Source organism: Dendrobates tinctorius, unplaced genomic scaffold (genome assembly GCF_039654945.1).
Source record: "Dendrobates tinctorius isolate UK_male_01 unplaced genomic scaffold, ASM3965494v1 ptg000003l, whole genome shotgun sequence".
NCBI lineage: Eukaryota > Metazoa > Chordata > Amphibia > Anura > Dendrobatidae > Dendrobates > Dendrobates tinctorius.
Window position 1 is genome coordinate 27,586,742 of NW_027361671.1, and position 15,424 is coordinate 27,602,165.

The following is a 15,424-nucleotide window of genomic DNA, read 5'->3' on the forward strand; positions in this document are numbered from 1 at the left end:
TTTTTGATATTCTAATTTTGTGAGAAGCACCTGTATACACATGTTTGGTATCTGTGTAACGGCACTGACTAGAGTTGAGCGAAACGGGTCGAAAAATTTCAAAAGTCGCCGACTTTTGGTAAAGTCGGGTTTCATGAAACGAAACCCGACCCTAGGGTGAGGTCGGCCACGAGCTTGGCGACTTTAGGGCCAAAGTCGCGTTTCAAAAGTTTGTTTTCCGCCCTTTTTCAGCCAATCAGGATCCACGGACACTGTGGGCAACGTGATGACATAGGCAGGGGTCACTATCTCTGAGACGGGCATGCAAGTGATTGGCTTGCTTTGGGGGGCATCACAGGGGGTATAAAAGGGCGTGCACGCCGACCGCCATGTTACTCATGCTGATCTCAGAATAGGGAGAGCTGCTGCTGCTGATTCTGTAGGGAGAGCGTTAGGCAGGGAAGAAGACACCAAAAACTGCTTCTGCTGCTAGCGATTTTGCCTGTACAACACATCAGTCACTGTGTGTGCAGTGCAAGTGGAGGCTATATTTTGCTGGATCAGCTGTGTTGGTTGTTAGGCTGCCTTATAAGGCTTCCTGATAACTGCATTACTGTTTTCCCACTGCTCTGCAAACTGCTTTTTTAAAAGCAATCCAAATTTTTTTTTTTTGCCCTGGTGAGGTACTGAGCGTGCATTTTTTCACACCATACAGCGGTGTACGCTCCTCACACAATACCGTGTAACTCTGTAAGGATAAGTCGAGGACATGTTCCGTTCTTACAGACCTCCACCTTCTAGTTTTGTCTGGTTTTCAAACAGTTAAGTATATTTGCTGTTTGAACACATTCAAAACTATAGAGAGACAGCGTGTGTCAGTCCGTATACTTAAAAAACACGGAGCTTGACAATTTTACGGACACCGGACAGCGGTGTACGTGCACGCTCCTCTCAGTATCGTGTAACGGCTGTTATCACGGCCACAGTGAAGCTATCTGTGTGTGACTCTGTAAGGATAAGTCGAGGACCTGTTCCGTTCACTGGGCCTCACACAATCCAACAGTGTCCACAAGTGTGTTCAGAAATTCTACATCTCCCCTGTCCTATAGTGACATTTTTCACACCTGCGACATTGAGACTGTGACAGAGCGGTGTGATATTCACTGGGCCTCACACAATCCAACAGTGTCCACAAGTGTGTTCAGAAATTCTACATCTCCCCTGTCCTATAGTGACATTTTTCACACCTGCAACATTGAGCCTGTGACATAGCGGTGTGATATTCACTGGGCCTCACACAATCCAACAGTGTCCACAAGTGTGTTCAGAAATTCTACATCTCCCCTGTCCTATAGTGACATTTTTCACACCTGCGACATTGAGACTGTGACATAGCGGTGTGATATTCACTGGGCCTCACACAATCCAACAGTGTCCACAAGTGTGTTCAGAAATTCTACATCTCCCCTGTCCTATAGTGACATTTTTCACACCTGCGACATTGAGACTGTGACATAGCGGTGTGATATTCACTGGGCCTCACACAATCCAACAGTGTCCACAAGTGTGTTCAGAAATTCTACATCTCCCCTGTCCTATATGCACCTTGTATCTTGTTTTACATTACTATATAGTTTGTGGGATTTTGTGTACATTTTTACCAAAAATGAGGAAGGCTGGTGGAAGAGGCCGTGGAATTGGGCGGGGGTTGCCAGCTGGTAATGATGGTGTTGGTGGTGGATCTGATGGTAGTGGCAAAAGCAAAGTAGGACCGAATGCAGGTGTTGAGCCTGCGTCATCGTCTGGCTCCACAAGGCCTCGAAGGCTTAGTTTTCTAGGAGTTGGCAAACCGCTTTTAAAGCCAGAGCTTCAGGAAAAAGTTTTGGCTTACATTGCTGACTGAGCCTCCAGCTCTATCGCCTCCTCTTCTGAAGTTGTAAAAAATAAAAGCACTGAGTCGTCATTGGAGGCTCATGTTCATGAACCACACCTTTCCTTGTGTCCTTCACCCCAACCAAGATTGAAAGATCACGCAGGCCATACAACTGATTACTCCATGGAGCTGTTTTCACATACCATGCCTGGGTTATCAAGTGAGATGGTGAATTACCCAGGCCAAGATGAATCTGACATGGAGTGCACTGATGCACAGCCACTGATAGATGATTCTGCTGGTACATTCACTCAGAGCACTACATTGTCCTCACAGTGTAATGAGCCAGATTCTGACCCTGATGAGACTCAGGTGCCCCTTCCCGCATACTATACCACCATACACGGTGACAAAGAGGAAGGTGCACATGACATTGAAGAGGAGGTGATGGATGACCCAGTTGTTGACCCAGATTGGCATCCATTGGGGGAAGAGGGTGCTGCTTCCAATAGCTCAGATGAGGAGGAGCATCCACAGCAGACATCGACATCGCAACAGCTGTTATCTGGCAGGCCCGGAGGACTCCAAAGACAGGTTCCAAAAATCAAAAGAGTTGCTGGACAGCTTGTCCAGACGGTCAAAATAGCACAGCGTGCTAGGCCGCAAAATGTCTTCCAAAGTAGGAAGAGTGCAGTGTGGCACTTTTTTGAACAAAATCCTCATGATCAGGCCAAGGTTATCTGTAAGAAGTGCGCAAAGACCTTTAACCGAGGGAAAAATCTGAAAAATTTGAATACCAGTTGCATGCTTAGACATTTAACCAGCATGCACTTGCAAGCGTAGACACAACACCAAACCTCAAGTACCACATGTGCAACTGATCACAAAGAAGGTAGTCAGCAACGCTACATTGTTTCCCCCACTGTAAGCCCACCGGTTAGCACAGCAGCAAATGTTGAGGTGTCGTTGCAAGGCCAAAGCAGTCAGGGAATCCCACTGTTATATCAACGAAATACTGAATCTAGGCCATCAGAAAGAACACCAACTCCATCACCATCAACAACCCTCTCTCAGTCCGCCCTGTCCACCGCTAGTTCCACCATATGCAGCTCTCAAGTCCAGCTCACCCTCCCAGAGACTATGATTAGGTCAAGAAAGTACTCAGTCTCTCATCCGCGTACACTGGGTTTGAACGCCCACATTGCCAAACTAATCTCGTTAGAGATGATGCCCTATCGGTTGGTGGAAAGCGCATGGCCTATGCAGTACCACGCTATGACCTACCCAGTCGCCACTTCTCTCGCAAAGCCATCCCAGCCCTCCACCATCCTGTGAAAGACCGCATTGTCCATGCACTCAAGCAGTCAGTGAGTGGAAAGGTGCACCTCACAACAGATGAATGGTCCAGTCGGCATGGCCAGGGCCGTTACGTGTCCATCACTGCGCACTGGGTTAATGTGGTGGATGCAGGGTCCACAGGGGACAGCGGTGGTGGGACAGTGCTGCCTAGCCCACGGTATAGGAAACAGTTGGCTGTAGGCGTTCGACCCTCCTCCTCCTCCTCCAGAAGCGAAAGCTCGTCCACAGAGCGCAGTCGTACGAGCACTCCATCTGCAGCTGCCACTGTTGCACACGAGGTGTCCCCCTATCGAGCAGCTAGTGGAAAGCGTCAGCAGGCTGTGTTGCAGATGATGTGTTTGGGCGACAGACACACCGCGGAGGTGCTGGCCGAGTACTTTCAGCGACAAACTGAGTCATGGCTGGGCAGTATACATCTTGAGGCAGGCAAGGTAGTTAGTGATAATGGCCGTAATTTTGTGGCAGCCATAGCCCTTTCAAAACTCAGCCACATACCTTGCTTGGCTCACACCTTGAACCTGGTGGTGCAGTGCTTCCTCAACAATTATCCGGAGTTAACAGCCCTGCTCCAGAAGGTGCGAAGACTGTGCGCGCACATCCGCCGGTCGCCTGTACACTCCATTCATATGCAGAAGCTGCAGCGTTTGCTCCACCTTCCCAACCACCGCCTCATTATCGACATTGCAACAGGGTGGAACTCCAACCTGCACATGGTTGAGCGGCTGTGCGAACAGAGGCAGGCCATAATGCATTTGTGGGAGGATACACGGCCAGGCACTTTGAGAGCAGACATGGAGTTGACAGGTGTGCAGTGGTCGAAGCTGAAAGGCCTCTGTAAAGTCCTTCAGTGTTTTGAGGAATGCACACAGCTGGTAAGCGCAGACGACGCCATCCTAAGCATGAGCATCCCACTTATGCGTCTGCTCATGCAAACTTTGACGCACCTTAAGGAGCAGGCGTCTGCAGCCAATGTTGAGGAGGAGGAAGAGGAGGGAATCATTGATGACATTCAGCCATTGTCTGCTCAGGGACCTCTCCTGGATGAGGTGGAGGAAGAAGAGGAGGAGGAGGATGATGATGGGGATGATTACTTGGGGGAGGAGGATGCATCTCGTGGGGCAAGTGAAAATGTTGGCGTGGCAAGGTCTGGTACAGGGTTTGTGCGTGACTGGAGGGATGTGGATTTGCCAGAAAGTGCTCCTCCAACCAGCACTCGCAGTGCATCATTGACACCGGGAACATTGGCCCACATGTCAGATTATGCCTTGCAGATCCTAAAAAGGGACCCCCGCATTGCCAAAATGATGAACGATGACGACTACTGGTTGGCCAGCATCCTGGATCCACGCTATAAAGGCAAATTACAAAACATCATGCCACACGAGAACCTTGACCTAATATTGGCTAATAAACAAGCAACTCTGGTAAACCGGTTGGATGAGGCATTCCCAGCACACAGCAGCGTTGATGGTTCTCACACGAGCCGTACGGGCCGGGGCAGCGTGGCAGAGGTGTTCGTGGTGCACACAGCAGAAGTGGCATTGGAGACAGGGGTTTCATGACAATGTTGTGGACTGATTTTTCAAGTACCGCTCACACAACTGGTAATACTGCATCGATGGAAAGTGACAGGAGACAGCAGTTGTCAACTATGGTTACAAACTACTTTTCCTCCCATATCGATGTTCTCCCGCACAGGTCATTCCCCTTTGACTATTGGGCCGCTAAACTGAACACCTGGCCTGAATTGGCACAATATGCCTTACAGGAGCTCGCTTGCCCAGCTGCAAGTGTGCTATCGGAAAGAGTCTTCAGTGCAGCTGGATCAATCCTAACAGAAGAAAGGACCCGTCTGTCAACCCAAAATGTGGATGATTTAACCTTCATTAAAATGAACCATGCATGGGTTTCCAAGGATTTTGTCCCACCTTCCCTTGATGACACATAGGTTGCCAGAAAAATGGCTTGCTTTGGTCCTCCTCCTATTCCGCGAACTTGACCTATTTCGCCTTTTGCAGCAGCTGAATGTCCCACATCAACATATGCCACTTTGTAAACCGCCCTAACTGGGCTGCCCCCCCCATGGCCGGGGTCACCACCTAGCACACGAAACCGTGCGAGTGCCGTTGCCCTGGACAGGTGGGTAGGCCGACTCTTGGGCGTGTTCACTGGCACAGGGTCCCTCATAGTGCAATCAAGTGTCTCTGGCGGTGGAGGTGCACACCCGCCGTCAGACACACCGCTGTACTATGAGGGCCCAGTGCCAGTACCAATGCCCACGAGTGTGCCCCCCTTGCTTGGGCAGGGCCCCAGCATTTGCAATGTTTACCTCTCCCTGCTCCTCCGCTGTGTAGTCTGGGCTGTCAAATCCTTCACTGGGAGTGCCACTACAAATTGATTGAACTGAAAGATGATGGTTAAGATGTAGCTATGCCCTGTCCTGCTGGCTGGGCTCTAGCTCCAGATGATCAATGGCTTCCATTTCTTATGGACGTCGACTCACAATGACATGCAGTGGTGGTTTATCATCAGCTTTCACAGTTTTCCTACTCACAAACGTGTGACATTCCGGCGCACATTTTAAAATGTGCCCTCTCATGCCAATCAAACAGAATCGCCTACGGCCTGTGGCTTCTGTCTTTTGCACTCCAAAGTTACGTGACAGATCATGATAGCCAGTGAGCACCATGTTTACATCGCTCCCTGTGATAAAAATTTGATTGAGATGAGTAACAGTGATGGAATCAACGGAAGTGCGATACAGCAAGACTTTATTCACAATAAAATGTTTTCACTGTCTCAACACACAAATTAATTGAGGGTCAGCATCGCCTATGAGAATTGTGACGGAAGTTTTTCCCGTGAATAGTAATTCCTAGATTTCTGCAATCACTAGCCTTTATGTCAGTAATTGTATGCATCTCATTTCCTATTGCGGAGAGGCTGGACTGTATTACTGAGACAGAAATATATATGAAGATTTAAAAATAACACCAAAAGTATATAGTTATGTACGCCTCAAATGCATTTCCTTTTTTCCACTTTTTAGATTGCTGTGTAATCCATACTGAGAACACGGAGATTTTACATGGTTAAACTATGCTATATATACCTGCTATCCAGTGATAAAGTACCCTTTCTCAACTTTGTACAATCTGGTCAAATCCATACTGGGCCTGAGAACATCTGAGTCTGCCTCCTGATCTATAGACATATATTTTTAATGTGTAAACTAGGCTACATATATACGTGTTATCCGGTGAAACTGTACCCTTTATCAACTTTCTACAATGTTGTTGAATCCATACTGGGCCTGAGAACGGCTGCCGAGCTGTTTAGCAAGCTACAGCACCTGTGGTTTGGACACGTAATTTTTTCAGGAATGACGGTTAGGCCTAACTCCGGAATTGCGGTTGACCTGAACTTACCGGGAAATCATCGTTCGCGGGGAATAATCTGAATCCCAGATCCCCATCACTAACGGAGTTCAGCAGGTTATCTGCACCTGTAAGCGACAAAAGCTGGTCCTTTCAGTGTAGCGTGCATGCAGCCCTGGACATGTACGGGAATGCTAGACTTGTTATTGCTCGATCTCACATGCCAGAGCCTCGCTTATCCCGCTAGTAAGCTTGACGCGTACTGCGGGGGCATGCCGGAGTCTCGGTTGTTAACGGAATAAAGCTGAGAAATCGCTAGCACAACTACAAACACACATACCACACCACACACAGAATCGACAAAGCTTTCAAAGTGTGCATCTTTTCTTGAGGTGGCATGGTTGTGGTTTCCCGGGTGGAGTCCAAATAAGCCACAGGCTCCACTCCTGGTGGTGCCATTTTGAACATTCCTTTAAGGTTCAGCTTTGCAATCATACTGCCCCCGGAAACCAAAAACTTTGCCTTCATGGATGCTGTTTGGAGGTTCGTAGGAATAACGCCGCCCGATCAGCAGTCGGCATATGGGTCGCTCTCCCAGGGCTTTGGGGTACTCGGTACCGGGCCGGTGTCAGTGGGATGTGTCACAGCAGCGGTGACCCGGACGGTGGCCCTGGGCGCCCATGTAAATGGTGTGGTATAATGGTAAAGAGTTTATATAGTTTGACGCCACCTGTGGTGTTCGGCAACATAGATGTTAGGCCGACGCTGCATGCAGATCCTCTGGGACTGATGGTGTTGTGCAGCAAAGATGGTGAAGCTCCCCACAGGTGGAGCTGGAGTCCCAGGGAAGTGTAGATGTAGTGATGGGGGAAAGGCACAGGCGGTGTAGGTGCTGGTACTCAGATGTAGCGGTGCTGGAATAACTGTAGGACACCAGAGCGTGCAGTTCTAAAGCTTTACTCACAGTCTGCAGGTTACACAGATGCCTGCCTCCGTGCTGTGTCCTCCGGGTCAGGACCTCAGCCAACCTCCGGGACCAAAATGGAAAGCTCCCTTCCAACACTCCGCCAACATGTACCTTCCTGAACGTCTCCTTTCTAGCGCTTGTGGGGGAAGCACTCACAGGACCGTGGTTCACTGAAGCGCCTCCTGTCTAACAGATGTTCCTCAGACTTTACTTGTATGGCAGACAGCTGTAGCCTTTTCCTTCTGGCTCCCACACGTCGATGCTGGGGCCTCCGAGCCCTAGTTGGGTACAGAGCATTTATAGCTGCTACTTCCCCCGGTTTCTGCTGCAGGAACGTCAGTGTCCCTACAAACTCGGAGACCGGAATTGGGACCATGCGCTCCAGCTAGGAGTGAGCCTTAACTCTGCTCATCCTCCAGCTCCCCTTCTCACGTCCACACACTTCCCCTTCCCTGCACAGAGTGCCCTAACTTACCTCCTCCCGACCACAGAGAGCAGCTCCTCAGCAGTCAGGTTCAGAGGTCTCCCTGCTAGCCTGGAGTGGGAAATGTGTTGTGTGTTAGTTTCACTGCTAGAGAGATCCTTCGTTGCTCCCAAGCTTGACAACACACTCCCTAGGAGGAAGGTAATGCCACAGTGGCGACCGTACTCTTGGGGACGCCACAAGTGCACTGAGGCCCAGCCACTGCTGGATGATGCTGCTGGTACATTGACCCAGACCACTACATTCCCCTCGCACTCTACACTGCCAGAATCTGACCCAGGGGAAACTCAGGTTCCACTTCCCACATACTATACCACCTTACACGGTGACAAAGAGGAAGGTGCAGATGAAAGTGCAGGTTCCTGGAGCAGGTGGGGGGGCATACTCATGAGCGATGGCAATGGCACAGGGCACCGCATAGTACGCAAAAGTGTCTCTGCCGGTGGGAGGGCCTAAACAGCCAAGTGCAGTGAGATGGAAGATGGGGACGACAAGGAGTTCAGAGTAGTGCAGGGATTCCCTAGCAAGGAGACTTATGTAATTGTTTTCAACGTTGGGACAGCAATTTTTGGGGAGCACTATACTCTGGTGAATGATATATGGGGCCCACCATACACTGGAGTATTCCAAAGGTGGACATCAGACACTGGAGCAGCATTTACAGGGCCCATTATACAGTAGAGCAGTAGAAATGGGGCCCATTATATATGGAGCATTATTTGGGCCTATAAGACAGTGGAGCTTCATCCATTGGGACCAACATATACTATAGCATTATGTGGAGCTCATCATATACGGTTTGAAACATTATATGGGATCAATGATTCCAAATGGAGAAATATATGGGCCTCATTACTCTATATAGCGCACTAAGCGCTGGCCATAATACTGTATGGAGTTATATACTGTCCGCTTTTGGAGGTATTGGAGAATTTAAAATGGATATCAGTCATGAGATGTAAGAAGTGAAGTATTTTTCATTGTACTATACTGCTATTTCTCTGCCGTATCGGAGCATCATGAGTTGTGGTATGTGTTAAAGGGGCGCTCTTTGGCCCTGGGCCCACGAAACCCTGGAGCCAGCCCTACCCCCCCACAACTGTAGCCAAATAACCCCCATTTTTCAGTGCGTAACTAGTATTATGAAGTAAATTAAGGTTGACAAGCTTAAGTAATAAGAATGCATTCAAATGGGCACTGTAGGTGTGTTTCCTGTCCTCCTCTCACTGCCGACTTTAATTCCCCATTGACTTACATAGGGTTTCGTGTTTCGGTCGGACCCCCGACTTTTACCTATAGTCGTCCGATTTTGCTCGACCCGACTTTTGGAAAAGTCAGGTTTCATGAAACGAAACTCGACCCTAAAAAAACAAAAGTCGCTCAACTCTAGCACTGACCTTTAGGCTATGTGCACACGTGCGGAATTGCCGTGGAAATTTCCGCGACAATTCTGCAACTCCCTGCTGCGGGAAATTCGCAGGAAAGCCGCATGCGGAATTCCCGCGAAAAACTAGTGTTTTGCAAGCGTAATTAGCTTGCAGAATGCTAGCATTTTCCAAGCGATCTGTAGCTGTTATATTATCACAGGTCATTGTCGCAAGGCATCACTGGGACCGGAAGAATGCGGGAGCTGACAGGCGGGAAGGCTGCGGGGACCGCTGGAAGGTGAGAATATCACAATTTTTTATTTTAATTCTTTTTTTTAACAGGGATATGGTATCCAGGGCTTGGAGGAGAGTCTCCTCTCCTCCAGACCCTGAGTACCATTCGCACATTTTCTGCTTACTTTGCACATGGTGGGCTTAGCCACATGCGGAAAGTAAGCGGAACAATGCATTCCTATGTGTGTGGAATCCCCGCAATTCCGCAAAAAGAATGAGCATGCTGCATATTTTTCCGCGATGCGATTCTGCCACGGAAAAGTACGCAGCATTAGCACAGCATGTGCGGAATGCCATTGACTACAATGGGTTGTGGATTTTTTGCGTTTATGCAGCTTTCGCTGCAAAAACACTAAAGATCCGCAACGTGTGCACACAGCGTTAGAATCCTATTGCCAGGTCCGCTTTACCATATAGTAAACATGGTAAATAAAAAAAAGAAAAGAAAAAAAATTGTATGATGGGATTGCAATTTTTTTTGCAATTTCAATTCACTTGGAGATTGACATGTTGTGGTGTGGAGAGACACGTCGTATGTCTCTCTATGCACAGAGTGGACATGGGATTTATTTCTCCACTATGCTGTAACAGCTGGCCACTGCGAGTTTGATGCTACACAAGTGCATACCTCCCAAGGTTTGAAGAAGGGAAAGATGGACAAAAGTTGCGGCACGCTCATCGCCCCGTGGCAAATTTTAGGCCATGCCTCGACCACACCCATTTCACAACTAGTCACACCCATGTCCACACTCCAACCACACCCATTTAGCACTGCTGATCACACTGATTGGTACTGAGGGCACAGTGGTTGGTATTATGGGCACAGTGGCTGGCATTACGGGCACATTGACTGGTACTAAGGAAAATAAATAATAGACAGAGAAATAAGAAAACAGAGAGGGAAAGAAAGAAATAACAGAGAGGGAAAGAAAGAGGGGAAAGAAATAACAGAGAGAAAGAAACAAGCAAAGAAAGAAAGACGGGAAAGAAAGAGAGAACAGAGAACGAGAAAGAAAGAGGGGAAAGAAAGAACAGAGAGAAAGAAAGAGGAAAGAAACAGAGAGAAAGAAAGAAAGAAGAAAGAAACAGAGAGAGAAAGGGGACAGAAGAACAGAGAGAGAGAAAGAACAGAGAGAGAAAGAAAGAGGGGAAAGAAAGAGAACACAGAGAGAAAGAAAGAAAAAACAGAGAGAACGAAAGAGGGGAAAAAAGAGAACAGAGAGAGAGAAAGAAAGAACAGAGAGAGAAAGAAAGAGGGGAAAGAAAGAGAAAGAAAGAACAGAGTGAAAGAAAGAACAAAGAGAAAGAGAAAGAAAGAACAGAGAGAGAAAGAAAAAAAGAAAGAGGAAAAAGAAAGAACAGAGAGAAAGAAAGAGGGGACAGAAAAAAAGAACAGCGAGAGAGAGAAAAAAGAAAGAGGGGAAAGAAAGAGAGAAATAAAGAAAGAAAGAGAGGGGAAAGAAACAGAGATAGAGAAAGAAAGAAAGAACAGAGAGAAAGAAAGAGGGGACAGAAAAAAAGAACAGAGAGAGAGAAAAAAAGAAATAGGGGAAAGAAGGAAAGAACAGAGAGGGAGAGAGAACGAAAGAGGGGAAAGAAAGTACAGAGAGAGAAAGAAAGAACAGAGAGAGAAAGAAAGAAAGAAAGAAAGAAAGAAAGAAAGCGGAAAGAAAGAACAGAGAGATAGAGAGAAAGAAAGATGGGAAAGAAAGAACAGAGAGAGAAAGAAAGAGAAAGAAAGAACAGAGAGAGAGAATGAACAGAGAGAGACAGAGAAAGGAACAACAGAGAAAAAGAGAAACAAACAGTGGAAAGAAAAAGAACAGAGAGAGAAAGAAAAAGAGAAAGAAAGAGAAAGAAAGAAAGAGGGGAAAGAAACAGAGAGAAAGAAAGAAAGAAAGAAAGAACAGAGAAAGAGGGGACAGAAAAAAGAACAGAGAGAGAAAGAAAGAGGGGAAAGAAAAAGAACAGAGAAAGAAAGAGTGGACAGAAAAAAAGAACAGAGAGAGAGAAAAAAAAGAAAGAGGGGAAAGAAAGAACAGAGAGGGAGAGAGAAAGAAAGAGGGGAAAGAAATAAAGAATAGAGAAAGAAAGAACGAAAGAAAGGGGAGAAAGAAAGAAAGAACAGAGAGAGAGAACAGAGAAAGAAAGAAAGAAAGAACAGAGAGAGAAAGGAAGAACAGAGAGAGAAAGATTGGAGAGAGAAAGAAAGAGCAGAGAGAGAAAGGAAGGGGGGAAAGAAAGAAGAGAGATTTTATACAGATACTATAGCAGCCAGCTCCCATTGTAGTGCCCACCTGAGCCTCCTGATGCAGGACATATCATGATCTGCTCACATGGCTGACATCCCCGAGTCCAAGGCGATCTCGCTGTCCGCGCTGTCGGAGGAGGACACAGTGATGGATCTGTCTTATGAATGAGTCACCGTAGGAGGCAAAAACAGAAATACTAGCTAAGTCCAGAAAACCAGAGAAGTTGGCAGCTATCGGATTGCAGACCCCTGAACCTATCAACAACAACTAGCAGTAGCCGTGGGGTGTTCCTACGGTGCCCTAGACCCCTCGATCACAGCCAGAGAACTACATAGCCTAAAGACAGAAAGGGAAATCTAAACTGCCCCAGAGCAGACCCCAAAGCAATAGGCAGCCCCCAACATATAATGACGGTGAAGCAAGATGAAAAAACACTCACACAGAGAGAAAGATAGGCTGAGCAAATGATGGGGCCCAAGCTAACTAAATAGGACAGGATAGAAAAGCTGCTGTCTGCAATACGCCAAAACCCTGTCAAAACAAGAGCCAACAGGCTGATAGGGAAAAAGGCCCTGAAGACGCTAGGCTTCAAAAAGACTATATCAGTACTCAGGTATTTTCTGAAGACAGAGCAAAAAGGAATTCAGCTCACCCCAGCAGGGAATGGCAGAAATCCAGAAAAACAAGGCAAAACAAAACCAAAAACACAAATGCAAAAAGCAGAGCAGAAAACTTAGCTTTTGAGGAGCAGGAATCAGACTGGTCTCCTAGAATCCCTCAGAGAGATCACCAGCAAGGCAGAAGGGCGTCGGCTGCCTTATATCCAGTCAGCAATTCCCGTCACCCAGTCATCATCATCCTGCTCATGTGCTTGGTAATCAGCCTCACTACCTTCCTTCACCAGAAGAGGGAGTTCATCAGACCTCAATGGTGAAGGGGAAAATGAACTCACAACAGTACCTCCCCCTTGAGGAGGGGTCACCGAACCCTCATCCACGCCACCAGGGCGATCAGGGTGAGCCCGATGAAAGGCACGCACCAATCTTTTGGCATGAATATCAGAGGCAGAGACCCAGGAATTATCCTGCTGACCATAACCCTTCCACTTAACCAAATACTGGAGTCTCCGCCTAGCCAGACGGGAATCCAGTATCTTCTCTACCTCATATTCCATGTTACCTTCAACCAATACAGGGTCCGGAGGTGCTACCCCAGGAACTACTGGTTCAACAAACCTCTTCAACAAGGACTTATGAAACACATTATGGATTTTAAATGTGACAGGAAGAGCCAAACGAAAAGAGACCGGATTAATAATCTCCAAAATCTTGTAAGGTCCAATAAATCTAGGCTTAAACTTAGGAGAAGCCACCTTCATAGCGATATTTTTTGATGATAACCAAACCATATCACCAACCTTAAACTGGGGACCAATTGTCCTATGTCAGTTGGAAAACCGCTGGGCCTTTTCCTGGGAGAGAGATAACTTATCCACCACTTGGTCCCAGATCTGGTGCATTCTCTCCATCACAGTGTCAACACCTGGGCAGGCAGAAGGCTCCACCTGCCCTGAAGAAAATCGAGGATGAAACCCAAAGTTACAAAAAAAAAGGTGACATCAAAGTGGCAGAACTAGCTCTATTATTTAAAGCAAATTCGGCCAAGGGCAAAAATGAAACCCAATCATCCTGATCAGCGGAAATAAAACATCTCAAATACGACTCCAAGGTCTGGTTTGTGCTCTCCGTCTGCCCATTGGTCTGAGGTTGAAAAGCAGAGGAGAAGGACAACTGAATTCCCAGCTTGGAACAGAAAGTCCTCCAAAATCTAGACACAAACTGAACTCCTCTGTCAGATACAATGTTCTCAGGAATCCCGTGCAAGCGAACCACCTGTTGCAAAAACAGGGGCACCAACTCAGAGGAAGATGGCAACTTAGGGAGTGGTACAAGATGAACCATCTTAGAGAACCTATCACAAATCACCCAAATAACAGTCATTCTCTGAGAGACAGGCATATCAGAGATGAAATCCATTGAAATATGGGTCCATGGCCTCCTGGGGACCGTCAAAGGCATCAACAACCCACTAGAGCGAGAACAAGGTTTAGACCGGGAGCAAGTCCCACAGGACTGCACAAAATTCCTGACATCACGAGACAAGGCGGGCCACCAAAAAGACCGACTCACCAGATCGCTAGTACCAAAAATACCTGGATGACCAGCCAATGCAGAGCAATGAACTTCAGACATCACTCTCTTCTTCCACTGGTCAGGAACATACAACTTTCCACTGGGACAACGCTTAAGTTTGTCCTCCTGGAACTCTTCCAGAGCACGTCTCAAATCGGGCGAGATGGCAGAAAGAACTACCCCTTCGCCTAAGATGGTAGCAGGCTTGGTCACCACAGGAGAATCAGCAAAGAAGCTCCTAGAGAGAGCGTCAGTCTTGACATTCTTAGTGCCAGGAAGAAAAGAGACCACAAAATCAAAACATGTAAAAAACAAGGCCCACCTAGCCTGTCTAGGGTTCAAGCGTTTGGCCGACTCCAGGTAAATCAAATTCTTGTGGTCAGTGAGGACCACGCCTTGATGTTTAGCTCCCTCCAACCAATGTCTCCACTCCTCAAATGCCCATTTCATGGCTAACAGTTCCCGATTCCCCACATCATAGTTACGTTCAGATGGAGAGAACTTTTGGGAAAAGAAAGCACAGGGATTCATTTTAGGTGTTGCAGGATCCTTTTGGGACAAAACAGCTCCTGCACCAATCTCAGAAGCGTCCACCTCTACCTGGAACGGGAGTGAGACATCTGGTTGCCGCAAAACCGGGGCAGAAGTGAATCTTCGCTTCAGCTCCTGAAAGGAAGAAACAGCCTCCGGAGACCAATTCAATACATCAGCACCCTTCTTAGTCAGATCAGTCAATGGCTTGGCAATACTAGAAAATTTTGCTATAAATTTCCGATAAAAATTAGCAAAACCCAAAAACTTCTGGAGGGCCTTCAAAGAAGTGGGCTGAACCCAATCATAAATGGCCTGTACCTTGGCCGGGTCCATTTCAATAGTTGACGGAGACAAAATAAATCACAAAAATGAAATCCTCTGTACCGCAAAAAGGCATTTCGATCCTTTGACATACAGGGAATTCTCCTTCAAGATCCGGAGCACAGTCCGAACATGTTCCACATGAGAATCCCAATCCTTGGAGAAGATCAAAATATCATCCAGATAGATAATCAAAAATTTATCCACAAAGTCTCGGAAAATGTCGTTCATGAAGCACTGGAAGACAGAAGGGGCATTAGTGAGCCCAAAAGGCATCACCAGGTACTCAAAATGTCCCTCCGGAGTATTAATCGCCGTCTTCCATTCATCCCCATGCTTAATGCGGATAAGATTATACGCCCCCCTGAGGTCAAGCTTGGTAAACCAGCAAGCACCTTTAACTCTGGAGAATAGATCCGAAATCA